This window comes from Hypanus sabinus, chromosome 6 (assembly GCF_030144855.1).
Source record: "Hypanus sabinus isolate sHypSab1 chromosome 6, sHypSab1.hap1, whole genome shotgun sequence".
Lineage (NCBI taxonomy): Eukaryota > Metazoa > Chordata > Chondrichthyes > Myliobatiformes > Dasyatidae > Hypanus > Hypanus sabinus.
The window spans coordinates 180,150,164-180,175,527 of record NC_082711.1 but is presented as its reverse complement, the minus strand read 5'-3'; the positions used below and the strand labels follow the sequence as shown (position 1 = coordinate 180,175,527).

Here is a 25,364-nt window from a genome sequence, read left to right as displayed (position 1 = left end):
CCTGCAGGATCTCTTGGGTAGAATGTGGGGTAGGAACAATCATGGTATCTGTGCAAGTTCTCTCTTGGGTGACAGTTCCCGCCCCCCCCCCCCAAGGGCAGACATAACATGGCATGAGGCATGCTTTGGTGCTCCTGGGCAATAACTGACAGTCAGATCACTGCTCAAGGAACAAGATATTCTACTCTAAGAGATTTCCTGCTTTCGAATGCAAGTTTATTGTATACAACTAAATGAAACAATGCTCCTCCAGATCACAGTGCACGTATATCACACACATACAACACATAATAAAGGATCATTCAACATGCATTGCACAGATAAATAGCAAAAGGCCCGCTGACCTAGTGACGAGATCTCCGTGGTGATAGGGTATTCATTAGTCTCACAGCCTGGGGGAAGAAGCTGTTACACAGTCTGACAGTCCTAGTCCTGATGTTCCTGTACCTCCTTCCTGCTAGAGACTTCAAGTCAAGTCACTTTTATTGTCATTTTGACCATTACTGCTGGTACAGTACATAGTAAAAATGAGACTACGTTTTTCAGGACCATGGTGACTTGAGGAGATTACACCAACGACGTTTTGTTCAACACAGAAAAGTTTCTCCTTAGCTACAGAACTACTCACCCTGTGTCTCTACCCCACCTTCCTTCCGTCTTAGGGTGTAACTATTCAGACACTTCCAACAGAATGCTGCCTGAAGATATCCACACTGATCAGATAATGTGTGGCATCCCTTCCTAGGGTCCACGCTACTGACCACGGTAGCTGGGAGTTCAGCTCTCCGGGTAAAAAAAATCACTAGCAAAGACAGTACGAAGAGAGAGATAGCAGACTCACATAGAGACACCTCTCCCACCAGCTCTACATGCCCACACCTAGCACAAACATTCCTCCGTCTCTACATAGAGGCCAGTAGTAGCACCAGGCTCTGAAGCGAGCGTCTGCCATGTGCAGAAGGGTCAGGTCAGATTCAGTGTGAGAAATCACTACACAACGCGCACTTACCGGGCACACTTGGTTACGTTACAGCACTCTTCAGCAGCAGACAAGTTGGTAATTGCTAGCCTGAGGGGTGGGGAGAAATGGGCAGGACTGCAGATTCTCTAACCATCCAGGACCATATCTGAGCCCGGGACACACCTTCCATACAATGACCTTGCAACAGGAAGAGCTCTCTGCCAATCACAGCCAGCGCGCCAATGAGATCATCGAGCGCTGACGTCAGGGGGGAACCCGAGGGAATTACCGGGCCGGTTGGTAGCCATCCGGGAGGTGGGCGAGCCAAGTGGGTGACGGCCAGATGCCGCCGTTCACGACGCCGGTTGGCGGGCCCCCGAGTCCAAAGGATCACCGCGTGGCCGCCAGTTCCTGCCACCTCGTTGGAGCGGAGGCCACATGAATCCCCTCGCTTCCCCCCGCCACCGAAAAAAGGGTCCTATTTAAAGAGGCCACGGAGCGGAGTTGGAACTCTGCCAGTCTGGGTCGGGTAGTGGGTGGAGGGCCAAGGAGTTCTGGTAGGACTTGGGGTATGAGGCTAGTTGGGAGCCAGCTTGTACTGGCAGCTTCTCTCTGCTCACCCGCAGCACCGGCCGGTTTATCCACAGCGGCCCACCCACTACCAACTATACAGTTAGAGATGAAAGCGGGAGCCCGGTCCGTCCGCTGTCCGCCCCCCTCGGACCTGCCCGTGCGCAGAGTCCAGCCAGCTCACTGCCCGCCCAGTTACAGACGCTGGATTTCCAACACGTGGATTGGAGAGAACTGCTGTCTGGGAAGGGCCGAGAGAGCTGTGCGCAACGTAGAGCTCAGAGTGATCAAATACCGAGAACGGCCATAGTTTCTGCGGCCGAGGGATGATTAACGTCGACCCCTTTATTATTAGCCAGAATAATTATCAATTCCAGCAGGAATAAAGGTGTCAATCTTTTAAAGAAAGTGTACCTTAAACAGAACCAGAATATGGGAAACGAAACAGTTAATATTTCATGAGAACAGAGAGGAAAAACCAGTTAATCGAGGGAGGGAGGGACACGGGTGCTTGCGGGTGAAATAACGCTCCAATGGAACACGGCAGGGATTGGTGCCCAGTCCCGATCTACAATAACACACAAGATGCTGGTGGAAATCGCCAGGTCAGGCAGCGTTTATGGAGAGAAATAGATAGTCAACGTTTCGTGCTGAGACATAGCTGCTGACTGATCTGCTGACTTCATCCAGCATTTTGTGTGTGTTTCCAGCATCTGCATTTCCAGCATCTGCAAAACCTCTTGTGTTGCAATCGACAACAAACCGGCTCATCTAACTTCGATGTTACCGGATTCATTATGTTCCAAGGCTGGGAAACAGTGAACCAAGCCCGTGACCTCAGGAATATAATTTTTTTTAAAACATGTACTCTTCCTTAGCTGTAAAATGCAACTGAATTTCACTATTGCTGGACCCCGTATGCCCTATGTAGCTAACAGCCACACCTGTGGCTTCGAGAAACACCCTCGAATTACAGTACTCGGAATTAGAATCAGGTTTAATATCACCGGCAGATGGTGTGTAATTTTGTTTTGCGGCAGCAGTACGTTGCAATACAGAAGAACACTAAGTTACAATAATAAATGTATAAAAAACAATTAGTAGCACAAAAAGAAAGCAAAATAGGAAATGTCCATGGACCGTTCAGAAATCTGATGGAGGAGGGGAAGCTGGCTCTAAAATGGTGAGTGTTGGTCCCTGGGCTCCTGTTGGTAGCAATGAGAAGGGGAAATGTCTCGGGTGGTGAGGGTCCTTAGTGATGGATGCTGCCATTATGAGGCATCGTTCCTTGAAGATGCCCTCAATGCTGGGGAGGCTGGTGCCCAGGGTGGATCTGGCTGAGTTCACAGCTTTCTGCAGCTTTCTCCGATCCTGCACAGTCCCCCCTCCCTGATGGTAGCAATGAGGAGAGGGTATGTCCTGGTGATGGGGGTCCTTGAGGGTGGATCACTTTTCCAAAATGCCCTCGATGCTGGGGAGGCTGATGCCCAGGGTGGATCTGGCTGAGTTCACAACTTTCTGCAGCTTTTTGCCCTTCCTCCGTACCGGACGGTGATGCGGCCATTTAGAATGCTTTCCACTGTACATCTGTAGAAATGTGCTAGTCTTTGATAATATACCAATTCTCCCCAAACTCCTCATGAAATATAGCTGTGTACTCCCACCTTTGTGATCCCAACAATATATTAGGACCAGGACCCAGGAATGAAAACTGTTCACCCTTTGCACTGCTGATCCCTCTCTCCGTTATTCCACTAATATCACTTCAGTATGTTTACACTACTTCAGACTGTCCTACAACCTTTGTACCATCCTCCTGTTCTGCACTCATCATTGTACTTACCCTGTATTTATTACTATTACATACACTCGTTACCCTGTGAGCTTTACAGCAACAAGGAATTTCATTGCACCCTTGTGTATATGACAATAAACTAATCTAATCTTGTCTTGGGTGGTGGGATGGAGATACATCTTTACCAAAGGAGGTGTAAGATGTTCTTTCCCTCCACTAGACTGCAGATCATCGTTCAGCAGGGTGTAGCATTTGTTTAGCCCCCGATCACGGTCACGTGAAACCATGGGAGCAGATGGTGGAAGCACATCACAAGTCTTCGTTATGTGACCACTGGTGGCAGACAATCTCTGATGAATAATGATAATGGCTGACTTGTAGAGACATTGCCCAGAAGACAACAATGGCAGACCACTCCTGTGAAAAAATTTGCCGAACAATCATGGTCATTGACAATGAACACCTTCATCATGACAAAGCACATAATAATGATGTCATATGATGAGCACATGATGATTATGATGAATCTAATCTTTGGATGTTTCTTTCTCAAAAGGCAATGGGAGCAGAGTTTTTGAATATGTTAAGACACACATGTTCTTGGTTACAAAAAGTGATTTTTTTTTTACTGGGAGTCTGGGAGTGAGAAGGAATGTGGAGAGAAAGCTACAGTCCAATTGGCCATATCTTACTGAACAGAAGATCAGGATGGAGAGGATGAATGTCCAGGCCCTGTTCCTAATATACGAGCTCCATATTCACACCCTTCCTGAGTCAATATTGAAAGCACTCGCTGACAACTTGATAAACAAGTGCCGTGGAATGTGTCTGAACTAGCTCATATTGTAACCAATACCTGCCCTAGTGTCCCTAGCATCCAGCACATCTTCAAAGAGCAATACCTCAAAAAGGCAGCATCTATTACTAAGGACCCCCCTCACCTAGGACGTGTCCCCTTCTCATTGTTACAATCAGGACGGAGGTACAGGAGCCTGAAGGCCCACACTCAATGATTCAGGAACAGCTTCTTCACCTCTGCCATCAGATTTCTGAATGGACAATGACACCATGAACATACATCACTATATATTTTTTTCTCTTTTTGCACTGCTTATTTAATTTAAATTTTTATATATATACTCACTGTAATTTACAGTTTTTATTGTGTTTTGCACTGCATAACAACAAATTTCACGAATATGCCAGTGATATTAAACCTGACACACACAAAATGCTGATGGAACACAGCAGGTCAGGCAGCATCTATAGGGAGAAGCGCTGCTGACATTTCGGGCCGAGACCCTTCATTAGAACTAACTGAAAGAAAAGATAGTAAGAGATTTGAAAGTAGTGGGGGGAGGGGGAAATGCGAAATGATAGGAGAAGACCGGAGTGGGTCCTCTATATCCATGGCCTCCTCTACTGTCAAAATGAATCCAGACTCAGGTTGGAGGCACAACACCTTATATACCAGCTGGGTAGCCTCCAAACTGATGGCATGAAAATTGACTTCTCTAACTTTTGTTAATGCCCCTCCTCCCCTTCTTACCCCATCCCTGATATATTTAGTTGTTTGCCTGTTCTCCGTCTCCCTCTGGTGCAGCCCCCTTCCCCTTTCTTTCTCCCGAGGCCTCCCGTCTTATGATCCTTTCCCTTCTCCAGCTCTGTATCACTTTCGCTAATCACCTTTCCAGATCTTAGCTTCATCCCACACCCTCCGGTCTTCTCCTATCATTTCGCATTTCCCCCTCCCCCCACTACTTTCAAATCTCTTACTATCTTTCCTTTTGTTTAGTCCTGAAGAAGGGTCTCGGCCCGAAACGTCAACAGTGCTTCTCCTATACATGCTGCCTGGCCTGCTGTGTTCCACCAGCATTTTGTGTGTGTTGTTGTTTGAATTTCCAGCATCTGCAGATTTTCTCGTGTTTGGATATTAAACCTGATTCTGATTCTGAAATTGCTGTGCCTTCATTCCGGACTGCATAGGTGCCTGCTCGCTGCCTGACTAGTCCACCTCCATTGCAGCTCAGCACTGTTATCAAGAGAAGACAGGGATGATATCTGGTCACTTAAACATCTATTCAGACTCTGGGCTGCTTTGTGCCACCACAAACAATGGCATAGTTTTTGTACAGGCTGTTATTTCCTCTGGGGGAATCTGATTTCTTCCTCAATGTTTATGAGAAAGCTTCTCAGCACTGCTCCCTCAAAGCTGCATGGGTGCACAGCCGCGCAGTAACTGAAATGCTCCCATATACACAGCCTTGTTGCAGTGCTGTTGAATTTTCTTTTATATAAAGTTTTATTAAAGTGCTGTGCAGTTTTCAGGTCATGTGAAGATTTCCAGCTCAGAGCTATGGTTGGTCTGTGCAGTTGTAAGAAAATTAAGAAGGAACATTGCTTCTCAGATTTTCACTTCTCTGGTAATACCCTGCAACAACAAAAGTCATTTTGGGAAAGAACCATGAGATGATTTACTTCTCCATGAGAGAATGCTCAAAATCTCAGGTTATTCGGAGTCCTTTTTTTTTACAAAACTATAAAAATTTACTTACAGCACATACAAAAGAATACTCAGATTAAAATATGGTTACTACTGTCTATAAAACAGTCAATACACCAGAGGGCCCACTGTTCCCCGAAGTGCCCCATTGCAACTGTGTGCACCCTCTCCGAGGACAACCAGGCACAAACGTATCCTCGGAAGAGGGGCAGGCGGTCGGCCCAGGCAGCACCCTCCACCTTCCGCCACCTAGACCCATGAATGGCCACCTTGGCCAGGATAAGCCCACCAGGAGATCCTCCTCACACCCTGCCCCCCTTCCTAAGTGGGTGCCCGTAGATGAGGAGCACAGGACTAAAGTGCAGCCAGAACCGTAGCAGCAGCTCCTTGAGAAACTCAAAGAGCGGCTGCAACCTCTCACATTTGTGTAAGCGTGGTACACTGACTCCTCCTGGACAGGGTGACAGTGAACCTGCTCAAAAAGCTGTTGTGCAGTACTGCCCAACACTGACCTCAGTGTTGCCCTGCCCACACTGTAGCACTCCTTCATTAGTACCCCTCTATAATGAAGCACTCTCTCAGCATTGCCCCTCCAAGAACTCATCTTTCCTTGGAACGGCAGTCTGAGAATTTAGTACTCCCTTAGTCCTGAACGGCTTGCATTGTAGGACTCTCAATACTGTCCCTCCAGTAATGTGCACCCTGTCAATACAGTATGATGGAGCTGAGGATGAGTCAACTGGTTTACAAGTACATGATGGGTGTAACATGAATGTAAGGAAGGACAAGCAAATTTGGGTACAAATGCAGAGCAAAGAGTTAAATTGCACCACAGAGGCAAAATTCATAAGGGTGAAGAATACAGGACTGAAGATGTTGTATTTAAATGTACGTAGCATCCAGAATAAGGTGGACAAACCCGTGGCACAATTAGAAATTGGTCTGTATGACGTTGTGGGCATCACTGAGATGTGGCTGAAAGAATGCCATATTTGGGAATATAAAGGATATATTTTATATTGATAGGACGGACAAGAAGGCATCAGTGATGTGGCTCCATTGGTAAGAGATGGAATTACTTTTTTAGAAAGAGGTGACAGAGGGTCAGAGAATGTCAAATCTTTGTAGGTGGAGTTAAGAAACTGCAAGGGTGAAAAAAACGTTATGGGAATCATTTGTAGGCCTCCAAATAGTAGCCAAGATGTGGGAGTGAGATTGCAAAGGGAGCTGGAAAGAGCATGTAATAAGGGTAATGACACAATTGTAATTTATGACTTCAATTTGCAAGGGGATTGGGAAGATAAGGTTGGTGTCAGATTGCAAGAGAAAGAATTTGTTGAATGCCTATGAGATGGCTTTTTAGAGCCGTTTTGTGCTCAAGCCTACTAGAGGAAAGGCTATCTTAGATTGGGTGTTGTGTAATAATTCAGATTTTATTTGTCAGCTTAATATAAAGGAACCCTCAGGAGGCAGTGATCATAATATGATTGAATTCATACTGCAGTTTGAGAGGGAGAAGCATAGGTCATGCACAATGAAGTGTGCAGTATGAAGTACCACAATGGAAAAAAGGGAATTATAGAGGCTTGAGGGAGAAGCTGCCCAGATAGACTGGAGAGGACACTGATGGGCATGATGGCAGAACAGAGGTAGCTGAAGTTTCTGGGAATAGTTCACAAGGTGCAGTATAGACATGTCCCACAGAAGACGTTGTTCCCAAATGGCAGGGGTAGGCAACCATGGCTGACAGGGGAATTTAAAGACTGCATAATAGCCAAGGAAATGGCATATAGGGTAGCAAAAGTGAGTGGAAGATCGGATGATTGGGAAGCTTTTAAAATCCAACAAAAGGCGACTGAAAAAGCCATAAGAAGGGAAAAGATGAAATATGAAAGCAAACTAGTCAATAATATAAAGCAAGATACCAAAAAGTTTTTCAGTTATATAAAGAGTAAAAGGGAGGTAAGAGTTGATATTGGACCACTGGAAAATTATGTTGGTGAGGTAGTAACAGGGGACAAAGAAATGGCAGATGAACTTAATAAGTGATTAGCTTCAGTCTTCACTGTGGAAGACACGAGCAGTGTGACAGAGGTCAGTGAGTGTCAAGGAGCAGGAGTGAAGGCCATTGCTATTACAAAGGAAGAAGTGCTAGGCAAACTCAGAGGTCTTAAGGTGAATAAGTCACCTGGGCCAGATGGACTACATCCCAGAGTCCTGAGAGAGGTTGCTGAAGAGATTACAGATGCTTTGGTCATGATCTTACAAGAATCACTAGATTCTGGCATGGTCCCGGAGGACCGAAAATTTGCAAATGTCACCACTCTTTAAGAAGGGAGGAAGGCAAAAGAGAGGAAATGATAGGCCAGTTAGCCTAATCTCAGTGGTTCGGAAAGTGTTGGAGTCTATTATCAAGGACAATATTTCAGGGTTCTTGGAGACTAATAAAATAAGTCAAAGTCAGCATGGTTTCTGTGAAGGGAAATCTTGCCTGACAAATCTGATCTGTTTCAACACCAGGCTCTCAAAACACTTCAACACTGTGGATGTAAGTGCCACTGGGTGATGGTCATTGAGGCATAGGTAAGATTGAAGCCTATTTGAAGCAAATGGGTACCACACACTGTCAGATATCTGTGAACACACCAGCCAGTTGGTCAGCACAGGTCTTCAGTACTCAGCCAGGTATTCCATCCTTGGATTCGCTCTCTTGAAGGCAGCCTGCACGTCAACTTATGTTTTCACTGTATGCTTTGATTTACAGGTCATAAATAAATGAATATGAATCGTAAACACCTGTGGTCCCAATACCGAGCCCTGTGGCACCCCACTAGTCACCACCTGCCATTCCGAGAAACACCCATTCACCGTTACCTTTTGCTTTCTATCTGCCAACCAGTTTTCTATCCATGTCAATATCTTCCCCCCAATGCCATGAGCTCTGATTTTACCCATCAATCTCCTATGTGGGACCTTATCAAATGCCTTCTGAAAATCGAGGTACACTACATCCACTGGATCTCCCTTGTCTAACTTCCTGGTAACATCCTCGAAAAACTCCAACAGATTAGTGAAGCATGATTTGCCCTTGGTAAATCCATGCTGGCTCGGCCCAATCCTATCACTGCCATCTAGATATGCCACTATTTCATCTTTAATAATGGACTCTAGCATCTTCCCCACTACTGACGTTAGGCTGACAGGACGATAGTTCTCTGTTTTCTCCCTCCCTCCTTTCTTAAAAAGTGGGAAAACATTAGCCATTCTCCAATCCTCAGGAACTGATCCTGAATCTAAGGAACATTGGAAAATGATTACCAATGCATCCGTAATTTCCAGAGCCACCTCCTTTAGTACCCTAGGATGCAGACCATCTGGACCTGGGGATTTGTCAGCCTTCAGTCCCATCAGTCTACTCATCACCGTTTCCTTCCTAGTGTCAATTTGTTTCATTTCCTCTGTTACCCTATGTCCTTGGCCCATCCATACATCTGGGAGATTGCTTGTGTCTTCCTTACTGAAGACAGATCTAAAGTACTTATTAAATTCTTCTGCCATTTCTCTGTTTCCCATAACAATTTCACCCAGTTCATTCTTCAAGGGCCCAACATTGTTCTTAACTATCTTCTTTCTCTTCACATACCTAAAAAAGCTTTTGCTATCCTCCTTTATATTCCTGGCTAGCTTGCATTCGTACCTCATTTTTTCTCCCCGTATTGCCTTTTTAGTTAAGTTCTGTTGTTCCTTAAAAATTTCCCAATCATCTGTCCTCCCACTGTCGTACTTCTTTTTTTTAATGCTATGCAATCTCTGACTTCCTTTGTCAACCACTGTGGCCCCTTTCCCCCTTTTAAATCCTTCCTTCTCCAGGGGATGAACTGATTTTGCACCTTGTGCATTATTCCCAAGAATACCTGCCATTGCTGTTCCACTGTCTTTTCTGCTAGGATGTCCGTCCAGTCAACTTTGGCCAGCTCCTCCCTCATGGCTCCATAGTCTCCTTTGTTCAACTGCAACACTGACACCTCCGATCTGCCCTTATCCTTCTCAAATTGCAGATAAAACTTATCATATTATGGTCACTACCTCCTAATGGCTCCCTTACTTCAAGATCGTTGAGCTTTGATATGAAACACGATCTGGGTGTCTGAGTGCATGATTCACCAATAGCCAGTTACAGTGGTTAATTGAGAAAGCCAACAGAAAGCTAGTTTATTACTAAATACTACAGCGGGGATTATTAGGTTTTTGGTGAGACCACATTAGGCACCACATTTCAACTCCAGTGTTCTCTGTAAGAAAGTTTGCATGTTCTTACTGTGAGCATGTGGGTTTCCTCCCACAGTCCAAAGACATCCGGATAGTAGGTTAATTGGTCATAGTAAACTGTCCCATGATTAGGCTAGGGCTAAATAGGTGGGTGCTGGGCGGGGTGGCTCATTGGGCTGGAAGACCCTATTCCATGCTGTATCTCTAAGGACATATACACATAAATAATTAACTGTATCTCCTTATTTAAGCCTGTTAATATGTAGAAACAATTAGGCAAGGTTTACATGACTGATCCCTGGAATGGGTGAGTTATCTTATGAGGAAATGTTGAGCAGGCGGGGCTTGAATCTGCCGTAGTTCAGAAGAGTGAGAGTGGACAATTGACATCTACAAGATCACGATGGTCTTGACAGAGTGGATGTAGAGAGGATATTTCCACTTGCGAGAGAATCTCAAACTAGGTATTACTGTCTAAAGACACAAATTTAAGATAGAAATGAGTTACTTTTATTTTCTTTCAGAGGGTAGTGAAAGGCAATAAATATTTTAAAGGCAGAGGTAGATAGATTCTTGATAAACAAAGCGGTGAAAGGTTACAGTGGACAGTAGACAGGAATGCAGGGTTGAAGTTACAATTAGAGCAGTCATAATCTGAGGGATCTTGGGATCTACGTTTATAGATCTATCAAAGGTCAACAAAGCACGTGGTGTGTCAGCCTTCATCAGTGGGGGGATTGAGTTCAAGAGCTGTGAGGTACTATCTAGAGCAGGGGTCAGCAACCTTTACCACTGAAAGAGCCACTTGGACCCGTTTCCCACAGAAAAGAAAACACTGGGAGCCGCAAAACCCGTTTGACATTTAAAATGAAATAACACTGCATACAACGTTTTTTTTGCCTTTATGCTATGTATAAACAAACTATAATGTGTTGCATTTATGAAATTGATGAACTCCTGCAGAGAAAACGAAATTACATTTCTGCATGCAACAAAAACATTTTGAACTCTGAAAAAAAGACGTTGGGTTGAAAGTTACTTTTAAGTAAAATACTCAATGTCTATTTGAGTCCTTCTTGTATTTATGAAAAACGCCGAACTTAAATTTTCCGCCAGCAGCAAACCAAAAATAACATCAGCCAGCTGTCAGCCTGAAAAATAAAAGGACTATTTCACTGAACAATGAAAAAATATGAATATACATAAAATAATAGGCAATTAAAATATTTATCATACTTGGTTAATGGGATTTCTGCTCCTGGACCTCAGCGCACAGCGTCTGCACATCAGGGCTGTATGACGTCACCTTCATCTTTACACAGGATCGCAAGCTGTCATCTGTGAGGCGTGCGCGATGTTTGTTTTTAATAAAGTTCATGTTGGAGAACACCTGCTCACTTACATATGTGGATCCAAAGATCGACAGGACTCAAAGCGCATACTTTTTAATGTTTACATAAATGTCGGGCATAGCATTCCATGTTTCGAACACAAGTTTGTCCGGTTTTGGAAGGTTTTCAATATCACTCCATTTGTGTTTCTGAGCAAGAACGGCCTTCTGACGGGCAACATCTTCAAGGTCTGCTGTCAAGCGTCTAAACTTGGACACCCATATGTCTTTGTCGGCTATGTCGGCCAGTTCCATCTCAAGATCAGGATGACTCACACCTGCCAATGCAGTCGTATTCAGTAGGGAAGGATCGATGCTTAAGGGAGTGACCGGGAAGGATAATGTGTTTTTTTCCTCTCTGAACTCACAGAAGCGTTTCCCAAACGATGTTTGCATTGCGATGATTGCAGAATGTAAATACTCCGAAATTATCATGTCGTGACCTTGTTTGAACTTTCTCAAATTGGGGAAGTGAGACAAAGTGCCTTTCTGTAAATCTCTGGCAAGCACTGTCAACTTGCGCTCGAATGCCAAAACATCCTCCAACATGTGCAGGGCTGTACGTCCTTACCCCTGAAGAGCTGTGTTCAGCGTGTTCAGGTGCGCTGTCATGTCTACCATGAAGTGTAGCTTTTCCAGCCACTCTGGCTGTTCCAGCTCAGGAAAGGTGAGCCCTTTGCTGCCCAGGAAAGTTTTCACTTCTTCCAGACACGCGACAAAGCGTTTCAGCACCTTCCGTCTGGACAGCCAGCGATAAAAACACGTTGTAGCGGTGTCAGTAAACTGCAGTCAAAGATAGCTTTATTCGAACTAAACAGCCTTGCTTTTAAGCCTCCCTCAACCCAGCCCCCATGGACGCAGATGCTGCAAAAGACGCGTACTCACAAACCCCCGTAGGCTATCTCCCTTAGCCGGAATGCTGGCTAATTGTGAGCCGTTTCGGATGTGCCAGGAAATGTGTCGCCACACTTAGATTGTACAAGATCACCATAATCTTCAAATTTAGAATTACATTTCAAAAGCTAACAAACTAACATAAAATACATTTTAATTAAATACTGACCAATTATTTCCCAAAGCCACAGGGAGCCGCAGCACAGAGGTGAAAGAGCCACAAATGGCTCGGGAGCCGCAGGTTGCCGACCCCCGATCTAGAGTTACAGTATAGAGTTTTATTTGTGTGGAACGAGCTTCCTGTGGAAGTAGTAGAGGCCAGTTCAGTTGTGTCATTTAAGGTAAAATTGGATAGGTATATGGACAGGAAAGGAGTGGAGGGTTATGGGCTGAGTGTGGGTAGGTGGGACTAGGTGAGATTAAGAGTTCGGCACGGACTAGTAGGGCCGAGATGGCCTGTTTCCGTGCTGTGATTGTTATATGGTTATAGTAATAAGTAAGTGTCTGTGTCAATTTTACTTTCCTAATGGATATCGTTTTCTTCAGGATGTATTAAGATTGTGGCAGGAAAAGCAATTTTGGTTAAATAACAACCACTGCTCTGAGAAGAGATAACGTCTGGGAAGGAACACTAAATGAGAAGAAAAAATAATAAATATAGTACAATTCATGACAAGAGATTCTGCAGATGCTGGAAATCCAGAGCAACACATACAAAATGCTGGAGAAACTCAGCAGGTCACGCAGCATCTATGAAGGTGAATAAATGGTCAACTTTTTGGGCTGAGATCCTTCATCAGGGCAATTGCTCTGGTGTACTGCAGAGCTCCAAACAGTTAAGGCAGATAGTAAAGCAAACTTGTACTCACATTTTGCCATGAACAAGAGTGAGATTTTTTTGGTGAAGGGGGGAATTCTGGATTTATTTTCAGGAAATGAAACCAGGCAGACAGAGAATTAGTGGGAAATATTTTTGTGGTAGAGATCATAACTCAGTTAGATCTAGTATAGTCATAGAAAGGGACACAGACACAACTAATTTGAGGATCTAAGTTAGGGTGGGGTCAATTTTGCAAATTTAGCAGTGACTCAGCAAACATAGTCTGGAAACAGCTCATTGAAGGTAGATCAGTCTCGGGAATGGGCAGCCAGTCAGAGAAAAAGATTGGAATGGAGATGAGGAGGGATTTCTTTAGCCAGAGAGTGGTGAATCTGTGGTATTCGTTGCCACAGGCAGCTGTAGAGGTCAAGTCATTGGGTATATTTAAAATTGAGTTTGACAGGTTCTTAATTGCTCAGATCATGAACAGTTATGGGGAGAAAGCAGGAGAATGGGGCTGAGAGGGAAATGGATCAGCCATGATGAAATGGCAGACCAAATGTGAAAAGTCAAATGGCCTATTTCAGCTCCTCTGTCTTATGGTCTTATCTACAGTTTTCTGAATAACAGCACAAAGACGATAAAGTAAGATGGAGAAACTCTTTTTGCAGGGTCTGGATACAAAATGTCAACTGTGTCCTTTGCCTCAACAGCTGCTGCTTGACCCACTGAGTTCTTACGGTAGTTCATCTTTTGAATAAAGATTCAGAATTGAAGATTCTAGTTCATTTATCACATGTAGCTCGGAAAATACAATGAAATGCGTTGCTTGCAGTACAGCCAATATGGTCAAGGGTGTTTGAGGGGCAGTCCTCGCAAACCCCTCGCCACACATTCCAGCTGCAACATGCCACGTCCACAATGCTCAGCAGAACCACCCAAAACACACCCAGAGCAGAATCAGAATTAGGTTTAATATCACTGACATATGTCATGAAATTTGTTGTTTTGTGGCAGCAGTACATGACGGTTTTGGTTATGGATCCCGCAACCCATCTGGGTCGTGAAGGCACTGTGCAAGTGAGTGCCTCCGTCTCTCACAGCGGGCAAGTGCCTGTGTTGCGGCAAACCTCTCTCAGGTCCACTCTGCAAGGTAGTCGGTCCATTTCTTCCTCTGCTGACCCTTTTCCTTTTCCCCTGCGCCGGCCCCTGAAGAATGGTGTTTGACACCCCACTTGATCTTGTAATGAGACCATACCATCTTAGTATCCTCTCCTTTACTGTGGACAGTAGATCTTCGGAGTGTTTCATATGCTGGCTGACGGTTCTTTGTCATTTGAGACATGATCTACATAGCAGATGCCGATGAGCCTTCGGAAGCATCTCATTTCTATTGCCTGGATATTCTTTTGCAGTTCTGCTGTCGAAGTCCATGATTTGCATGCATACAAGAAGATGGAGATCAGAAGTGCATGTAGGACTTTCAACTTGGATCACAGAGCGATGTTATTACCTCTCCAATTGGTTTTAGTTTAGCCAGTGTTGCTGTTGTGTGGGCTGTCCTTGCAAGGACTTCAGGCTTTGACCTTTCTTGGTTGATGATGGTGTCAAGATATTTGAACCATTTGACAGTCTCTAGTTCTTGTCCACTGACTGTGACTTTTGTCACGATTGGCTCCTCACTGTTTCTCATCAGCTTGGTTTTCTCTGTGCTGATCTCCATGCCTGATCTGGTAGACTTGTCATCCAGATGGTTCACAAGGCAGGCCAACTCATCCTCACTTCCTGCCAGCCCGTCAGTGTCATCGACAAACCTGAGGTTGGTTATGATCTGTCCTCCGATGCTTACTGTGCCAATATGGTCTTCCAGGACATCTGTCATTATTTGATCCAGCAAAATGTTGAACAGCATTGGTGTAAAGAGTACATTGGAATACATAATATAATAAGCTGTAAATTACAATAAGAAATATATATATAATATATAAAATTAAAATCCAGACAGAACCCATTAAATGCAACAGAAAACCACTAAACACACAATGTGAAGAGGAAAAAGAACAAAAAACAAATTGTGCAAACATCACTCAGAACTGAAGTTCACAACGCCAGGCGTCACTGCAGCCGATTCAAAAATCCATTAGTTGCAGGCCGTAGCCTCAGCCCAGCACAGAGACAAGCAAACCCCACATAGCAGCGAGCCCAACTGGCCTGCTTCTTGCCTCCAATCATTTCAATCTGGCCCAGTACTTAAATTATCCAAACCTTCGGTTGTTCCTTGCCCATGAGTTCAGGCTCCGTCACACTGAATTGCCTCTGTCCATTCCAGCAACTCCAACCCAGACATGCTGCAACTGTCCTGCCCCAGCGAGACTCCAGCCACACTGCAAAAATGCCAGATCGTACAGGTGATTTAGCTCAGCTCCAACAGGGAAGCACCAGGCTACTGTTAGCAGTCATTGTTTACCAGGAAAAGTGTGAACAATAAAGCATTTAGTTGCATTTTTTGTTTCATTGGCCACCAACAAGCTGTTGCTCAAACCAGTAAGTAGTGTCATCTTCAACCAGATTTCTTAATGGTTGGTGAAGCATTCAGAAATCTGATGGTGGAGAGGAAGCCTGAATTGTTGAGTGTGGGCCTTCAGGCTCCTGTACTTCCTCCCTGATGGTAGCAATGAGAATAGGGCATGTCCTGGATGAAGGGAGACGCAACAAACATCAAAACAACGACAACAGTAAAACAAGCCCTCCCCAATCACACCCCATTCCTCACTCCCAACCATGCACAATGTGGTGAACTATGTGCCTGTCGGGACACGCCCCTGCTGACTGCTCCTGTGGCTCCTCCCACAGGCCCCTGTATAAAGGCGATCTGAGGCCTGACGCTCGGCCTCAGTCTCCAGGACATTGTATGATGGACACTCACTCCTGGTTCCTTCTTCCAGTCAATAAAAGCCGATATCTCGCCTTACGTCTCAGTGTGAGTTATTGATGGTGCATCACACATACAATCCTCTAACTCCAAGACAATTTTTATTCTTCGGCCTCCAGCCTCTTCCTCTCCACCATCAGCATTTTGAACACACTACTCCTTTCTTTGCACTGTTTAGTTTTGTAGTTAATAGGATTTTTATACCTTTGCACCATACACTGCTGCAAACAAATTTCAAATCATGTAAGTTAGTGATGATAATTCTTCCGTCCTTGGACTCACTTTACACTGCATGCTGTCTGAGCAGTGCTGCCAGGATAATCAAGGACACGACCTACCCAGCCAACACACTTTTTGTCCCACTTCCCTCCGGGAGAAGGTTCAGGAGCTTGAAGATTCATACGGCCAGATTTGGGACAACTTCTTTCCAACTGTGATAAGACCGCTACACGGATCCTGACCCGGATCTGGGCCATACCTTCCAAATATCCGGACCTGACTTGCACTACCTTACTTTAACTTTTCTATTTTCTAATTCTGATTTGTAATTTAAATTTGTATTATATTTACTTCGATTTGTACTCCAGGGAGCACAATGCACAGAATCAAATATCACTGTGATGATTGTACGCTCTAGTATCAATTGTTTGGTGACAATAAAGTAAAGCAAGTATCTTTAAGTTGAATTTGTAGGTAAGTCAGAACAGGTACATACGGTTGTAATTTAGTGTGTTAGTCAAATGTTTGTCTTAGTATAGAGTATATATTTTACCTTTCTATGCAGAGCTTTTCTTTTTCTCATCATAAATGGCCTTGTGGCAGCTGAGGGCCTCGGTAACTGTACGGTAAACTTTGGTGAACCTCTCTGTATTAGGATCTTGCTCCTCTAACTTTGCCATCCCTGCTTCAATGAGACGAAAGGCTTCAGCTAACTCTTTCATCAAAAACTTTTTCAGTTCTGGAGTTTTTAGGTCCCAGTCTTCTTCCTCAAATGCTATCATCACTTTACCTTTTAAAATTGTTCCAATCATTGACCAACTGTAGCCTAACACTTTTCCAATGACTGATGGCATTTCACCTCTTTCCGATCTTTATTTTCAATCGTGGTCGTTTTCCTTTTCTTTTATGTTATCACCAGCACTTGCATTGAATTTATGCTTTGGAGACATGGCTACAAGGGTAAATAAGAGGAAAAACTTAAGCCAAATACAAAGTTACACACTCAGCACAGTTTTAACAGCAACGTGATCCGACTTAAATGGACGGTGTTCTCCTTTATCGAGCTGACGAACCACTGAAGCCGCGCAATGTTTTCATGAGCGTCACAAAGTAGGGCGTGTGTTCGTTATTACTAACCATTGTATTTAACTCAAATTGTTAATGTAATAGGCTTTATGGCAGTCTGTTCCTAAGTACGAGTTGTCCGTAAGTCGGATGTTTGTAACCCAGGGACTGCCTATTAAGGAAATCACAGGATTTGGAGAGTGCAGGAAAATGGTGCCGAGGTAAAAGATCTGCCATGATCCTGCTGAAAGGTGGAGTTGATAGAACACAGACATCTACAGCACAGTACAGGCCCTTCGACTCACAATGTTGTGCCAACCATGCAACCTACGCTAGAAGCTGTCTAGAATTTCCCTACTGCATAGCCCTCTATTTTTCTAAGCTCCATTCACCTAAGAGTCTCACAAAAGACCTTATTGTATCCACCTCTACCACCATCACTGGTGCACCCACCACTTTCTGTGTGAAAAACTTACCCTCTGACATTCCCTCTGTACCTACTTCCAAGCACCTTAAAATTGTGCCCTCTTGTTAGCCATTTCAGCCCTGGGAAAAAACCTCTGACTATCCACCCAATCTCTGACTATCCACCTCTCATCATCTTATACACCTCTATCAGGTCACTTCTCTTCCTCTGTCGCTTCAAGGAGAAAAGGCCGAGTTCACTCAACCTATTCTCATAAGGCATGCTCCCCAATCCAGGTGACATCCTTGTAAATCTCCTCTGCACTCTCTTTATATGGCAACATACTATGACTTCTTAACAACACTGTCAACCTGGGTATGGACAAGGAACCCAAGATCCTCCACACTGCCAAGTCTTAAATACTACATTCTGTCTTCAAACTTGACATACCGAAATGAACCACTTCACACTTATCTGGGTTGAACTCCATCTACCACTTCTTAGTCCAGATCTGCATCCTATCAATGTCCCGCTGAAACCACTGTCAACCCTCCAGACAATCCACAACACCCCCAACCTTTGAGTCATCAGCAAACTTACTAACCCATCCCTCCACTTCCTCATCCAGGTCATTTATAAAAATCACAAAGAGGAGGGGTCCCAGAACAGATCCCTGCAGAACACCAGTGGTCACTGACCTCCATGCAGAATATGAACCATCTACAACCACCCTTTGCCTTCTGTGGATAAGCCAATTCAGGATCCACAAAGCAAGGTCTCCTTAGATCCCATGCCTTCTTACTTTCTGAATGAGCCTTGCATAGGGAACCTTATCAAATGCTTTACTGAAATCCATATACACTACATCAACCTTCATCTCTACCTTCATCAATGTGTTTTGTTACATCCTCAAAGAATTCAATCAGGCTCATAAGGCATGACCTGCCTTTTGACAAAGCCATGCTGACCACCTCTATGTCTCCAAATGCTCATAAATCTTACCTTTCAGGATCTTCTCTAACAATTTACCCACCACTGATGTAAGACTCACTGGTCTATAATTTCCTGGGTTATCTCTACTCCCTTTTTTGAACACAACATTTGCAACCCTCCAAACCTCCAGTACCTCTCCCATCCCTATTGATGATGCAAAGATCATTGCCAGAGGCTCAGCAATCTCCTCCCTTGCCTCACACAGTAGCCTCGGACATATTTCACCCAGTCCTAGCGACTTATCTAACTTAATGCTTTTCAAAGCTTCCAGCACATCCTCTTTCTTAATTTCCATATGCTCAAGTGTTTCAGTCCATTGTAACTCATCCCCACAGTTGCCAAGGACCTCTTCTCTGGTGAATACTGAAATAAAGTATTCATTAAGTACCTCCGCTACCTCCTCTCACTCTATGCACACGTTTCCATTATCACACTGGTTTGATCCTATTCTCACACGTCTCATCCTCTTGCTCTTCACATACTTGTAGGATGCCTTGGGGTTTCCCTTAATCCTGCTTGCCAAGGCCTTCTCATGGCCCTTTCAAGCTCTCATACTTTCATTCTTAAGCTCCTTCCTGGCACCCATGTAATTTTCTAGAACTCTTATCAGTATCTAGTTTCTTGAACCTTCGTAAGCTTTTCTGAACTAAAATTTTCCACATCCTTTGTACACCATGTTTTTTTTAACCCTACCATCCTTTCCCTGTCTCAATGGAATATACCTATGCACATCGCTATGCAAATGTTCCCGAACATTTGCCACATTTCTACCATGCATATCCCTGAGAACATCTGCTCCCAAGTTCCTGATAGCATCATATTTTCCCCTACCCAATTAAATGTTTTCCTAAATTGTCTGCTCCTATCCCTCTCCAGCGCCATGGTAAAGGAGATAGAATTGTGATCACTACCTCCAAAATGCTGTCCCACTGAGAGATCTGACACCTGACCAGCTTCATTTCCTAGTACTGTACCAGATCAAGTACAGCCTCTCTTCTAGATGGAGGGCTCAAATGTCCCGCTCCGATTACTTACTCAAAATAAAACTCTTCAATAAGTTTCCCAAACACCATTCTCTTATCATGTAAGGCTGACAACTCAGGTAACCCCCACCATCCCCGATTCGATCCTGACTCTGGTTTTGCCGGTTCTACTTGTGACAGTAGTTTCCGCCAGGTATTCCAAAGGAAAGTCTGTTACCATACATTACTCCCTGCATTGGGTGGTGGCAGGATTTGAAGTGTGACAGACACTGAATGGGAAGGGGGCTGCTGGAATTTCTCCTCACACTAGTATAGATTCCACGTGTTCACAACATATAAAATATGAGATAGGGACTGACTGCACCTTGCCTCAAATTGCCTCCCAGACCTTTCTCTCCAAAGGACGTTGTGAAATCAGTGGCCATTCCTTGAACATTCCCCAAGGGAGGGGAAGAGAGAGGGAGAGGGAAAGCGTTGCGTGATGGATGATGGGGTTTGTAGTTCATTACAGGTTTCGCTTCCGGTTTTCGAAGGCAATGCGCCAACTCAAAAACTACATTTCCCGACTGGTTGTCAATATACAATGTTCGTTTTCTTAAAAAGATTAGCAAATTTTATGAGATTTCACAAATACCCAACATTATATAATAGCATTCTTAAAATCTTAACGAAATATATAACATACTGACTGCTCGTACTTTTTCCAGTCGTTTACCTCAGAATTCAAAAAATAACCGTCAGTGTGGCATGGGAGGAAGAGAAGGGAAAGAATAGATAGAGGGAGAGAGGGAAAACGTGATGGGAAAGTGAAAGGGGGAATGGGAGAGCAAAACTGGAAGGGGAGTACAGAAAGAATGTGAAAGGAACGAGAAAGTGAAAGGGGATCGTAAGGGCAAAGTGAGAGCAATATGGGGTTAGAAGGCAGAGGAATGCGGAGCTTGAAACTGGGTAAGTGAATAAGGGGGTAACAGGAAGGTGGATGCGCTAAGGGGTGAGGGAATGAAGAGATGAGGGGCAGGAGTGGCTGAGTGAAGTTGAGAAATAGGGTGAAAGAAGTGTCAGGAGAGGGATCCAGAAACATTTTCAGGGAAACTGGGGAAACAGACAGGGAGTGAAGTGGGAAACTGGGAGACAGACGGAGCAGAGTGGGAGACTAGGGAGACGGACAGGGAGTGGAAAGGGATAGTAAGAGACACTGGCTGACAGGATGGGCTGATATGGGAAATATGAACGGGAGAAGTTGAGGAACTGAAGTAGAGAGCCTGAGGAATGGTATCCATGAGGCAAACGGGCTGACTGAACCTGAGGCTAATAGGGAGGTCAGTAGAAAAAGGGAAACAGCCAGATGAAGACACTGATCAGCAATGTTTAGGTTAATCCACACTAAGCCGATGAAGGAGGTGAGATATATATTTTTGCTTTCATGTTATGAGCTAGACAATTTTCCTAAAAGGGTAATAGAGGCAGATTCAATAGGAATTTTCAAGGGTTGTGGATTACCACTTGAAAAGGGAATGATTATAGGGCTGAAGAAAGAACCCAGATGTGGTTGTATAATTAAAAGAGCTGGAGTGACCCAGTGGTCTGAATGGCTGCTACCTCTGCTCTTTTCAACCATTAGACTATAGCTCAGACTCTCAGAGTAAGCTGGATGGTACAACAGAGTAGATAACAGGGTAGTTGGAGTTCATCTGTACCTGTTGGTGCAGGGAAAGGCCTCTAAACATCTCAGGTGCTCTTCATTAATGTAATATAAAGGGGATAACCCTTGGCAGCCTCAGAATCACTGATATCTGTCGTGAAACCTGTTTTGTGGCAGGTGTAACACTCATTGAATGATGAAAGGCCTTAATAGAACGGATGTGGAGAGCATATTTCCTATGGTGGGAGAGTCTAAGACCAGAGGACCTTTCAGAATGGAGATGAGGAGGAATTTCTTTAGCCAGGGGGTGATGAATCTGTGGAATTCTTTGCCACAGGCAGCTGTGGAGGCCAAGTCTTTATGTATATATAAGGCAGAGATTGATAGATTCTTGATTGGTCAGGACATGAAGGGATATGGGGAGAAGGCAGGAGATTAGGGCTGAGAGGGAAAATGGATCAGCCATTATGAAATGGTGGAGCAGACTCGATGGGCCAAATGGCCTAATTCTGCTCCTATATCTTATGGTCTTATGGAGTACAGTGCAATGAATGAAATATACTATAAATTATAAAAAAATAAATAGTGCAAAAGATGAATATTTAGATCATATTCGTGGATTTGTAAACTGTTCAGAAATCTTATAGTGGAGGTGGGGGGGGGGAAGAAGGTATTCTTAAAATTTTTTTATGAGTGTTGGTCTTCAAGCTTCAAGATTGCTTAATGTCATTTCCCGTAAACAAGTGTAAAGGAGAACAAAATAATTGTTATTCTGGATCCAATGCCACAGAAGAACCCAATAAATATAAATACATAGGATAGCTTATATACATAGATTGATTTATCTTTGTGCTCCTCTCTGATGGTAGTAATGAAAAGAGGGCATGTCCCAGATGGTGAGGGTCTTTCATGATGAAGTGGCGACTCTTGAAGATGTGTTTGATGGGGGGAGAGTGTTTTGTTGCTGTGTTTAATGCAAACCATCGGGGCCCCACATTGCAAGTGTTCAACACCAGGTTATGGTCATCCTGACTAAACCCAATCATGCTATATAAAAGGGAAATTGCACTGGAGCTTCAATTAGTATTTGGAATTTGCTAGAAACCATGAGCAATCAATGGTGATAGTGCAGACATCTGGAGTTTTCCAAAGTGGAGCTAGAGCCATTAGTGAGAAAGGACTAGAAAGAGCTGCTTCTTCCTCCAAATTCTGTGCACCACTCTCTCTGCCATGCAGAGGTATCTGCAGGCCCTGATTCAGTCACTGTCTGCAACAGACAGGATTTCCCAGTGGCCGACCATTGTAATTCCAGTAACCGTATCCATTCCGTCGTGTGGGTCCAGGCCTCCTCTACTGCCACAATGAGGCCACTCTCAAGTTCGAGGAGCGACACCTCATATTCCATCTGGGTAGCCTCCAACCTGATGGCATGAATATCAATTTCTCTAACATCCAGTAATTTCTCCCCCCTCTCCTTCTCTCTTTTTAAATTCCCCATTCTGACTCCCCCCTTACCCCTTCTCCTCACCTGCCCACTTGCTCACCTCATATAGTGTCATAGAGACAACATTTTCACCTGGACAGGTGGTAGAAGCTACATTATATATAGATTAGGACAGCACCTGGACAGGACCTTCAGCCCATCATCTTGTGCTGTACATAAGCTAGTAATGCCATGGTACACTAATCCCTTCTGCCAGTACATATCCCCCTGTTCTCTGCATATTCATTTGCCCAAGAGCCTCTTAAACATCTCTGTCATATCTGTCTCTGCCGCCACCTCAGGCACCCACGACTCTCTGTGGGGAAGAAAAAACAACTTGCCCTGTACTTCTTTAAACTTTCCCTGTCTCAGCTTCAATGCACACCCTCTGATATTAGACCCTGGGTAAAAAAGTTCCAGCTGTCTACTCCATGACTGCTATAAATTTCTAATAGTTCTCTGCATCAGAATCAGGTTTCATACCACTGACATACGTTGTGAAATTTGTGGCAGTGGTACCTTGCAATACATAACTTTAAAATACTATAAATTACAATAAGAAATATATATATTAAGTAGTGCAAAAAGAGAGAGAAAAATAGAGAGGTAGTGTACTAGTTCATTGTCACCTTAGTCTCAGTGTTTATATGTACCTGAGATTTTAGATGTCTATTCACCAGAGCCCCCTATGGAATCACAGTAAGGTGGTGTCAGTTTTCTTTGTCTTCCTAAGTACTTGCTGAATCAGCACATAATCTTTCAGTAATTTATGTTCAAGCACACCTGAAATGGTGTGCAGCATTTGTTTATAACTGTACAGAAAACCCAAGGGATCCAAATAGACAGGCTTTATGGAAAGGAATTTTACAACCATTGTGTGATAATAGTAGTCCTATATTCTAATCTTGTTGAACAGGGTTACTGGCACAATAGCTGCAGGATTAAAACACTGTGAGGGGGAGGAGTAAAATCTGACTTCTCCTGCCTACTTTGTATTAATGACATGGTCATAAATTACTTATCTGAAAATTACTCTTATTTGAAACATTTCAGAGAGGATAAAATGCCATGAGTTGAGGCAAAGAAAAATATGGAGTATAAATATTTAAAACAAAATTATGTACATCATATTTCCCAGATTTATTTTTGCATATTCGCTCAGTGTAATTGCAAAACAATCTATCACAAATACTTTATTTGGGGGACTGCTTCATCAAGCACCTACGCTCTATCTGCAAAAAGCAGGATTTCCTTTTCAATTTCAATCCTCATTCCCATTCCGACATGTTGGTCTATGACCTCCTGTTCTGCCACGAGGAGGCCACTCTCTGGTTGGAGGAGCAACATCTTATATTCCAGCTGGGTAGCCTCCAACCTGATGGCATAAAGATTGATTTCTCCAACTTCCGGTAACTTCTCCCCCTCCTCCTTCCCTCTTCTTCAATTCCCCACTCTGGTCCCCTTCTTACCTCTCCTCCTCACCTGTCTATCACCTCCCCCTGGTGTCCCTCCTCCTTCTCATGGGCCACTCTCCTCTCTTATCAGATTCTTTCTTCAACAGCCCTTTTCCTTTTCCATCCATCACCTCCCAGCTTCTTACTTCATTCCACCTTCCCCACCTACCAGGCTTCACCTATCACCTTTTAGTTTGTAATCTTCCCTTTCCCCCATCTTCTTGTTCTGGCATCTTCCCCTTCCCCCAGGATAAAGGGTCTTAGCCCTGTTTATTCCTGTTCATAGATGCCGCCTGACTTGCCGGATTCCTCCAGTATTTTGTGTGTGGCACAAACACTGTTGATTTGTTCTAGTTTTACATCTAGAGACAGGAGAGTGACTGGCTTCACTTCACATGTCATGTTATTAGTGATAAAACTAATCGGAGTGATACTTCTTAATAAGAAAAACACATTCAACACCTGAGAGAGTAATAATCACAGTTGAAATGGAATCCAAGAAGTGTGAAATGTGTTTTCTTTCTGAATTAATATTTTTATGGTCTTGTTTTTTTTTTGGGAAATGTTATACAGATCTGAAATTGCAGCAACCTCTGATTTGCATGTAATTTGTGGTTTGAGTGAATGAAAAGAGTTCTTCAGGTTAAATAATGACAAACACAAACCAACATTTCTGCATAATCTTGCCTGTTGCAAGTTTCCGGAGTTACCCAACTTCAGAGGAATCACTGCTTCTGGATGACATTGTTGAAGGTGACTTTCAAACACGAATTAGACAGACTTCTACAACATGTCAGTAAGATTATAAGATATTGGAGCAGAATTAGGCCATTCAGCCCCTCAAAAGTGCTCTGCCGTTCAATCATGGCTGATTTATTTTCCCTCTCAACCCTCTTTTCCTGCCTTCTCCCTGTGACCTTTGACTCAATAATCTGTCAACCTCTGCTTTAAATGTTGCCAATGACGATCTCCACAGCTGTCTGTG

General features: G+C 43.9%; 1 protein-coding gene across 1 annotated transcript in view; it reads left to right on the top strand.

Moving 5' to 3' along the window:
* The first annotated feature begins 20,559 nt into the window (after positions 1-20,559).
* The window catches only part of LOC132395134 (forkhead box protein N1-like), a 255,271-nt gene continuing 250,466 nt past the window's right edge, over positions 20,560-25,364 (top strand). The window contains exon 1 of the mRNA XM_059971435.1: positions 20,560-21,200. The gene's annotated coding sequence lies outside the window, so the exon portion shown is untranslated. The remainder of the gene's footprint in view (positions 21,201-25,364) is intronic.